This window comes from Oncorhynchus mykiss, chromosome 4, assembly GCF_057628025.1.
Source record: "Oncorhynchus mykiss isolate SJ-2025 chromosome 4, ASM5762802v1, whole genome shotgun sequence".
Lineage (NCBI taxonomy): Eukaryota > Metazoa > Chordata > Actinopteri > Salmoniformes > Salmonidae > Oncorhynchus > Oncorhynchus mykiss.
In genome coordinates this window covers 9423107-9432706 of record NC_143025.1, presented here as the reverse complement: position 1 = coordinate 9432706, position 9600 = coordinate 9423107, and positions in this window count along the sequence as shown.

The following is a 9600-nucleotide window of genomic DNA, read 5'->3' as shown; positions in this document are numbered from 1 at the left end:
GTAGCTCTCTCCAAGCGCTCTGGGAAACTGGGAACGGGTATTAAGTCCTGTACAGGAGTTAAGTTAGTGACGTTTAACACGTAAGTGAAGATTGAAACACCAGACAAGCTCAATCAAGCACTGGGAAACTAGTCTTCACACTTTAGTCTCAAATGCAGGCTCATATCAAAATCATAAGCGTCTTTCCATTTAAGGTAAAGATATTCTGACATCCTAAACGTGATTTACTTTTCAACTAAGCCCTCCTTCCTTTGAGGAGCTCTGTAGTCCAGAAAACACACAGCCGGCTTCAAACGACGCTCTGTGTAAATCATTGGCACATTCCAAGAGATAAGAAACGTTACAATAAACGTGTCATGTGTCACGGCCAACTTCTGAGCATGGTGGGACGCTGTGAAAAGTGGACGAGACGACATACCTTTCTCCTCGCCAGACCTGGGTTCAAATGTTATTTGAAATCGTTCAAATACTTGTAGCATTTGATTTTGCCTGCGTGATGGGACAAAAGGGCAGAGTTGCACTTTTTCTACAATTCTAGGTTCCATTGCACCAGGCAAGCTCAGTGAAGCACAGCTAATGTATGTCAAATGATGTCAAATAGTATTTGATCCCAGGTCTGCTCTGCTACACTCTGGCCTCCACTAACAACTCGCCTCTGTCAAACACACTCACCGAGGGGGGTATAGACAACACGGGATCCCTCGAGTCCCTCGCATCAGGACGATGGGACTAATATTTGCCCCCCCTGTGAAAAAACAACAACATTGCCTCTCAAATCAACCAACTAATAAAATAACCCCGTCTGTCAACCCCGTCTGTCAACCCTGTCTGTCAACCCCGTCTGTCAACCCCGTCTGTCAACCCTGTCTGTCAACCCCGTCTGTCAACCCCGTCTGTCAACCCCGTCTGTCAACCCTGTCTGTCAACCCCGTCGATAAATTCACAGCCCGTTTATTTTTCTAGACAAAACATGGCAGACGTTCCCCGAAGTATTTGTGGTGTGAACATACTGTATAAGCCTCATTTTTCCGCTCATTAAATTGCTTGAATACAGGAAATGGCCCCGATTAGAGCTATACTATATTTCCTATTTTATTATGTTCAGTGCCTGGTTTCATCTGGAGGCTGTAGGCTACTCTGCTATTGTTGCAAAAGTTTTATCTTATTGATAAAAGGGCAGAAACGCAAATCATGAATCATGGCTTGAACACTGGCTTAGCCTCGGCTGAAACGTTCAGTGGGAGTCTATACTGTGTTCACTTCACTACAAGATGGGTGGAAAGAATTTAATACATTCAGATGCCTTGAGCATATCGCATTTGCATTTGCTCGTTTGAAAACAAAATCAATAATATAGCACAGTAGGCTTAGGTCAAAAAGCAAATAAAGTTCAGAACTGCTTTGCAACTAGTGTCTTCAGAGCGTCTTCAGAGTGTCTTCAGTGTCTTCAGAGTGTCTTCAGAGTGTCTTCAGACCCTTTGACTTATTCAACATTTTGTTGTGTTACAAAATGGATTCAATATTTTTTTCTCACCCATCTACACACAAAACCGCATAATGACAAAGGGAAAACATATTTTTAGAAATATTTGCACATTTATTGGAGTATTCACGATGTCTCTCGTCATGATGTGCTTTGTTTCCATGGCAATGTCTCTCTTGTCGTGATGTGATTTGTTTACACGGCGATGCCTCCCTTATTGTGATGTGCTTTGTTTCCATGGCAATGTCTCCCTTGTTGTGAAGTGTTTTGTTTCCATGGCGATGTCTCCATTGTTGTGATGTGCTTTGTTTCCATGGCAATGTCTCCCTTATTGTGATGTGCTTTGTTTGCCCCACAGAATCTTCAACCCCTGGCCCACAGAATCCTCAACCCCTGACCCACAGGATCCTCAACCCCTGCCCCACTGAATCCTCAATCCCTCCCCCACAGGATCCTCAACCCCAGCCTCACAGAATCCTCAACCCCTGCCCCACAGGATCCTCAACCCCTGCCCCACAGAATCCGCAACCCCTCCCCCACAGAATCCTCAACCCCTGCCCCACAGGATCCTCAACCCCTCCCCCACAGAATCCTCAACCCCTCCCCCACAGAATCCTAAACCCCCTCCCCCACAGAATCCTAAACCCCTGTCCCACAGAATCCTCAACCCCTGTCCCACAGAATCCTCAACCCCTGTCCCACAGAATCCTCAACCCCTGCCCCACAGGAGGCCTTTTGCCTCTTGCTAGGCCGTCATTGTAAATAAGAATTTGTTCTTAATTGACCTGCCTGATGAAATAAAGATAAAATAAATAAATAACACACATAGGCATTCGCCAAATCTATGCCTCGCTGTTCAGCTTCAGTCAAGACATTGAGCTGTCACTAGTCATAACGCACTAAGCTGTCACTAGTCATAACGCACTGAGCTGTCACTGGTTATAACGCACTGAGCTGTCACTAGTCATAACGCACTGAGCTGTCACTAGTCATAAGGCACTGAGCTGTCACTAGTCATAACACACTGAGCTGTCACTAGTCATAACGCACTGAGCTGTCACTGGTTATAACGCACTGAGCTGTCACTGGTTATAACGCACTGAGCTGTCACTGGTTATAACGCACTGAGCTGTCACTGGTTATAACGCACTGAGCTGTCACTGGTTATAACGCACTGAGCTGTCACTAGTCATAACGCACTGAGCTGTCACTAGTCATAACGCACTGAGCTGTCACTAGTCATAACGCACTGAGCTGTCACTAGTCATAACGCACTGAGCTGTCACTAGTCATAACGCACTGAGCTGTCACTAGTCATAACGCACTGAGCTGTCACTAGTCATAACACACTGAGCTGTCACTAGTCATAACGCACTGTGCTGTCACTGGTCATAACGCACTGAGCTGTCACTAGTCATAAGGCACTGAGCTGTCACTAGTCATAACGCACTGAGCTGTCACTAGTCATAACGCACTGAGCTGTCACTAGTCATAAGGAACTGAGCTGTCACTAGTCATAACGCACTGAGCTGTCACTAGTCATAACGCACTGAGCTGTCACTAGTCATAACGCACTGAGCTGTCACTGGTTATAAGGAACTAATCTGTCACTGGTCATAAGGAACTGAGCTGTCACTAGTTATATGTAGTAACTGTATCACTAGCGTGATACAACATACCTGGGTCAAACGTTTCGGGTAGCCTTCCGCAAGCTTCCCACAATAAGTTGGTTGAATTTTGGCCCATTCCTCCTGACAGCTGGTATAACTGAATCAGGTTTGTAGGCCTCCTTGCTCGCACATGCTTTTTCAGTTCTGACCACAAATGTTCTATAGGATTGAGGTCAGGGCTTTGTGATGGTCACTCCAATACCTTGACTTTGTTATCCTTAAGCCATTTTGCCACAACTTTGGAAGTATGCTCGGGGTCATTGTCCATTTGGAAGACCCATTTGCGACCTAGCTTTAACTGATGTCTTGAAATTTTGCTTCAATATATCCACATAATTTTCCATCCTCATGAAGCCATCTATTTTGTGAAGTGCACCAGTCCCTCCTGCAGCAAATCACCCCCAAAACATGATGCTGCCACCCTGTGCTTCACGGTTGGGATGGTGTTCTTTGGCTTGCAAGCCTCCCCCTTTTTCCTCCAAACATAACGATGGTCATTATGGCCAAACAGTGTTGTTGTTCCCTCTTCACGACTGTCTTGGTGTGTTTGGACCATGAAAGATCCTTAGTGATGTGGATAATGAGGAACTTGAAACTCTCGACCCGCTCCATTACAGCTTCATTGATGTGAGTGGGGGCGCGCTCTGCCCTCCTTTTCCTGTAGTCAATGATCAGCTAATTTGTTTTGATCACGTTGAGGAAAAGGTTATTGTCCTGGCAGTCTCTGACCTCCTCCCTACAGGCTGTCTCATTGTTGTTGGTGATCAGGCCTACCACAGTCGTGTCATCAGCAAACTTAGTGATGATGTTGTAGTCATGCACGGCCACGCAGTCATGGGTGAACAGGGAGTACAGGAGGGGACTAAGCATGCACCCCTGAGGGGCCCCCGTATTTCATGGTCAGCGTGGTGGATGTGTTGTTTCCTACCTTCACCACCTGGAGGGCGGCCCGTCAGGAAGTCCAGGATCCAGTTGCAGAGGGAGGTGTTTAGTCCCAGGGTCCTTAGCTTAGTGATGAGCTTGGAGAACACTATGGTGTTGAACGCTAGGTGTTCCTTTTGTCCAGGTGGGAGAGGGCAGTGTGGAGTGCAATAGAGATTGCGTCATCTGTGGATCTGTTGGGTGGTATGCAAATTGGAGTGGGTTCAAGGTGTTTGGGATTGTAGTGTTGATGTGAGCCATGACCAGCTTTTCAAAGTATTTCATGGCTACAGATGTCAGTGCTACGGGGTGATAGTAATTTAGACATTCTTGGGCACAGAGTGTCATGCCCTGACCTTAGAGATCCTTATTATTCTCTATGTTTGGTCAGGTCAGGGTGTGACTGGGGTGGGAAATTTATTTGTTTTTGGCCGAGTGTGGTTCCCAATCAGAGGCAGCGTGTCTATCGTTGTCTCTGATTGGGAATCATACTTAGGCAGCCAGTTTTTCACCTGAGTTTGTGGGATCTTGTTTTCTGTTTAGTGTTTCAGCCTGACAGAACTGTGCGCTTTCGTTTTCGCCTTTTGTCATTTTGTTTGAGTGTTTTTTGAAGATTAAAATCATGAACACTTTTCACGCTGCGCCTTGTGGTCTACTCATTCTACAAACGAGAGCCGTTACACAGAGACTATGGTGTTCTTGGGCACAGGGACTATAGTGGTCTGCTTGAAACATGTAGCACCAATGAGTCACTGACTGAGGTAGTGTGTTTAGGACATGGACACCTACAACATCTTTGTGTGTGTGTGTGTGTGTGTGTATCTTTGAGTGTGCTGAGGGGACAGGAGGCCAGGCATGTCCTCTCCTAATGAATCCTTAGCTCCCGAGTGGCGCAGTGGTCTAAGGCACTGCATCTCAGTGCTAGAGGCGTCACTACAGACCCTGGTTCGATCACAGGCTGTATCACAACCGGCCGTGATCGGGAGTCTCATAGGTGACTTGCCAAGTTATATAAAAGTTAAATGAAAAATGTACGCTCAACTTCTCGACAACCCCAACGCCTCGATCACACTCACAGCATCATTGCGTTTTCATACAGCAGAAGCACATTCATTTCCAGTTGAACACTGGGTTTGCCTTGCAGAGGCAGTTGCAGTGCGTTCTGTGTGGTGCGTATGTTGGATTTATCGAACGTATCAAATTTTATGCGTAGACGGCTTGACAGAGATGGTAACAGATGGTGCATGTTGAACTGTTGTTGCACACACATCCAGATGATGCCGCTGTAGGTGTGAATGAGGAGTCAACCATCTCAACAACCCTCATGCCTGCCCCTCTGGTTGCCCTACGGCCTCAACCGGGTTTAGAGGTTTCAGAAGACCTTGAGGAGTCCCACATTCAGCCACTTATCTAATGGAGAAAAAAACAACATTTGCTGCAGCTACAGTTAACGGCCAAACGCATGTACTCATGTGTTACACATAACATCCACACATCAGAGGAATTCCTTACTGCCAGTGTCTTTGCAGTATTCTTATGTGCCAGTGTCTTTGCAGTATTCCTTAGTGCCAGTGTGTTTGCAGTATTCCTTAGTGCCAGTGTGCCAGTGTATTTTCAGTATTCCGTAGAGCCAGTGTATTTGCAGTATTCCGTAGAGCCAGTGTATTTGCAGTATTCCTTAGAGCCAGTGTCTTTGCAGTATTCCTTAGTGCCAGTGTCTTTGCAGTATTCCTTAGTGCCAGTGTCTTTGCAGTATTCCTATGTGCCAGTGTTTGCAGTTTTCATATGTGCCAGTGTGCCAGTGTATATGCAGTATTCCTTAGAGCCAGTGTATTTGCAGTATTCCTTAGAGCCAGTGTATTTGCAGTATGCATTAGAGCCAGTGTATTTGCAGTATTCATTAGTGCCAGTGTGTTTGCAGTATTCATTAGTGCCAGGATTGTATTGCATTTGATATGTTTAGTAAAGAACCATGACATTGTACAGTAAGGAAATACTAGGCTGTGTGTGTCCATTGCACTTGTGCCAATCGACTCAATAACTTTATCATTGTGGTATATATTTCATGGAGCCCCCCCTGCTGGCCTCGTGGTCTTTACACTGATGGTGGACTGGCTTATCTGGGAATAGTTTACCAGCAGGCTACTTTTAAGTAGAAAATCCTCCATTATACAACCATTCACTCTAAATTAGTTCAAGTGCCCCTATGATACTGATCCTAGACCAGATTTACTTTGAGGCCAGCTTACAGGGGGATAAGGAAATGTGGAACTCATGCTGCGTTCTGAACTGATGCTGATACTGAGGAAAAGTAAGGAGGCTGTAAACCAACAATAAAACTGAACCTGCCAATCGCCCACGATTTGGGTTACTTCTTTAGTTCACAGGTAGATATTTGTTTTTCTTTCAGAAATGAATCTTAACTCGAGATACTGATGTGTGGGCCTACCTGTCAGACATTCATAGAAATTGTTCCTAGATGTCAAACAATTCAAGCTATTTGAATCATTCTGGTGTAGTGTTTCTGCACTGCTTGTTGTAACAGGAAGAAAAGACAGAGACAAAGTCATTTCATTTGTCATACGCTGTCTCGCTCACCGCTGCCTCATCTCTTACAGACAGACTGAGCCGAGCAAAGGTCCCTGGAAGAATATTCCAGAGACTGACGGGGACGTTTTAGAGACTGACAGGACTCCAGCAAGTGCTAGAGACTGATGGGATTCCAGGGAGTGTTAGAGACTGACGGGATTCCAGGGAGTGTTAGAGACTGACGGGATTCCGGGGGAGTGCTAGAGACTGACGGGATTCCCGGGGAGTGTTAGAGACTGACGGGACTCCAGGGAGTGTTAGAGACTGACGGGATTCCAGGGAGTGTTAGAGACTGACGGGATTCCAGGGAGTGTTAGAGACTGACGGGATTCCAGGGAGTGTTAGAGACTGACGGGACTCCAGGGAGTGTTAGAGACTGACGGGATTCCAGGGAGTGTTAGAGACTGACGGGATTCCAGGGAGTGTTAGAGACTGACGGGATTCCAGGGAGTGTTAGAGACTGACGGGATTCCAGGGAGTGCTAGAGACTGACGGGATTCCAGGGAGTGTTAGAGACTGACGGGATTCCAGGGAGTGTTAGAGACTGACGGGATTCCAGGGAGTGCTAGAGACTAACAGGACTCCAGGGAAAGTTAGAGACTGACAGGACTCCAGGGAAAGTTAGAGACTGACGGGACTCCAGGGAGTGCTAGAGACTGACAGGACTCCGGCAGGTGTAGAGACTGACAGGACTCCAGGGAAGTGTTAGAAGCGGATTCGAGACTTCCATCTGCTCAGCCAGCAGATTTGCCATCTCCGAGCCTCTCACTGCCTCTATCCATTGGCCCTGGCTACAGCCAGATACCACTATATTGGTCAACACAAACACAAACCCGGATCTCAGTTCAGTTATTGTCTCAATAGATACAGTTAACACACAGACAAGGTTGTACTTCCATATGTGGACCCTGGCTCTACAGCACATTACACCCAAGGGCCACATTGGCTGCAGCACACATTGTATTTTCCTACGCTTCACTGTTTGCTTGGGCAGCGGTTTCGGAGCATATTTGGCCCCAATGGTATTCAGCCCTGGGTCTGGACTGTGAATAGTGGTCAGTGTCTAGTATTTTGGTCAAGTCTTATATAGAGTGGAAAAAGTAGGTTGAACACAAACAGATCCATCCAGGCATCTATCCTCCACCCGTGGATGGGTAGATGCCCTCCGCTTGCTCTGCTCTCCCCCGAACGCTCTCCCTGGGGAGAAGTTCATAACGACTGTCCACTGAGCCCCAGCAGCCATCAGACAGGAATGTCCCAGTCAGACTCCCTCCCAGTGCACAACAACTGGAGAGGAGGGAGGGAGGGGTGCGGAACCCTACCCTGTCCCCATCACCGCTCACACACAGCCCCAGCCTCTTACACTTTGTCATACACACATATTCTCACGCAAGCATGCATGTATACACACACACCTTAACAGTCAGTTGAATCCAGATGGGGAATAGCATGTTGATCATTAGACTAGCTACCCTCTGGGACTGCTCTTAGGCCTACCAGGGGTTCCTACCAGGGGTTCCTCTGGGACTGATCTTAGGCTTACCAGGGGTTCCTACCAGGGGTTCCTACCAGGGGTTCCTCTGGGACTGCTCTTAGGCCTACCAGGGATTCCTACCAGGGGTTCCTCTGGGACTGATCTAAGGCCTACCAGGGGTTCATATCAGGGGTTCCTACCAGGGGTTCCTCTGGGACTGATCTAAGGCCTACCAGGGGTTCATATCAGGGGTTCCTACCAGGGGTTCCTCTGGGACTGATCTAAGGCCTACCAGGGATTTCTACCAGAGGTTCCTGCCAGGGGTTCCTACAAGGGGTTCCTACCAGGAGTTCCCACCAGGAGTTCCTACCAGGGGTTCCTACCAGGAGTTCCTAGCAGGAGTTCCTACAGAAAAGCCAAGGTGGATCCAAGTACCAAATCACACACAACCTTCCAGGTCCTTCATAGTCGCCTCAACACACCAGCTAGTTGCCCAATCCAAAATCGACCCCGGTTTACACAGTTGCCTAATCCCAAATCGACCCCTAGATTTAACTGAGGATTTACCTCCCGACGAGCAGATATACAGTGCATTCAGAAAGTACAGAAAGTTCAGACCACTTGACTTTTTCCACATTTTGTTACGTTACAGCCTTATGTTAAAATGAATTTAAAAAAAAATTCTCATCAATCTACACACAATATCCAATAATGACAAAGCAAAAACAGGTTCTTGGAAATTTTTGCAAATGTATTCAAAGTAAAAATCTGAAATTCCTTATATACATGCACTTGAAATTGAGCTCAGGGGCATCCTGTTTCCATTGATCATCCTTGAGATTCTACAAGTTGATTGGAGTCCACCTGTGGTAAATTCAATTGATTGGACATGATTTGGAAAGGCGCACACCTGTCTATATAAGGTCCCACAGTTGACAGTGCATGTCAGAGCAAAAACCAAGCCATGAGGTCAAAGGAAATGTCTGTAGAGCTACGAGACAGGATTGTGTCGAGGCACAGATCTGGGGAAGGGTACCAAAAAATGCCTGCAGCATTGAAGGTCCCCAAGAACACAGTGGCCTCCATCATTCTCAAATGGAAGAAGTTTGGAACCACCAAGACTCTTCCTAGAGCTGGCCTACCGTCCAAACTGAGCAATCGGGGAGAAGGGCCTTGGTCAGGGAGGTGACCAAGAACCCGATGGTCACTCTGACAGAGCTCCAGAGTTCCTGTGTGGAGATGGGAGAACCTTTCAGAAGGACAACCATCTCTGCAGCACTCCACCAATCAGGCTTTATGGTAGAGTGGCCAGATGGAAGCCACTCCTCAGTAAAAGGCACATGCCAGCCCGCTTGGAGTTTGTCAAAAGGCACTAAAGACTCTCAGACCACGAGAAACAAGATTCTCTGGTCTGATGAAACCAATATGTAACTCTTTGGCCTGAAGGCCAAGAGTCACGTCTG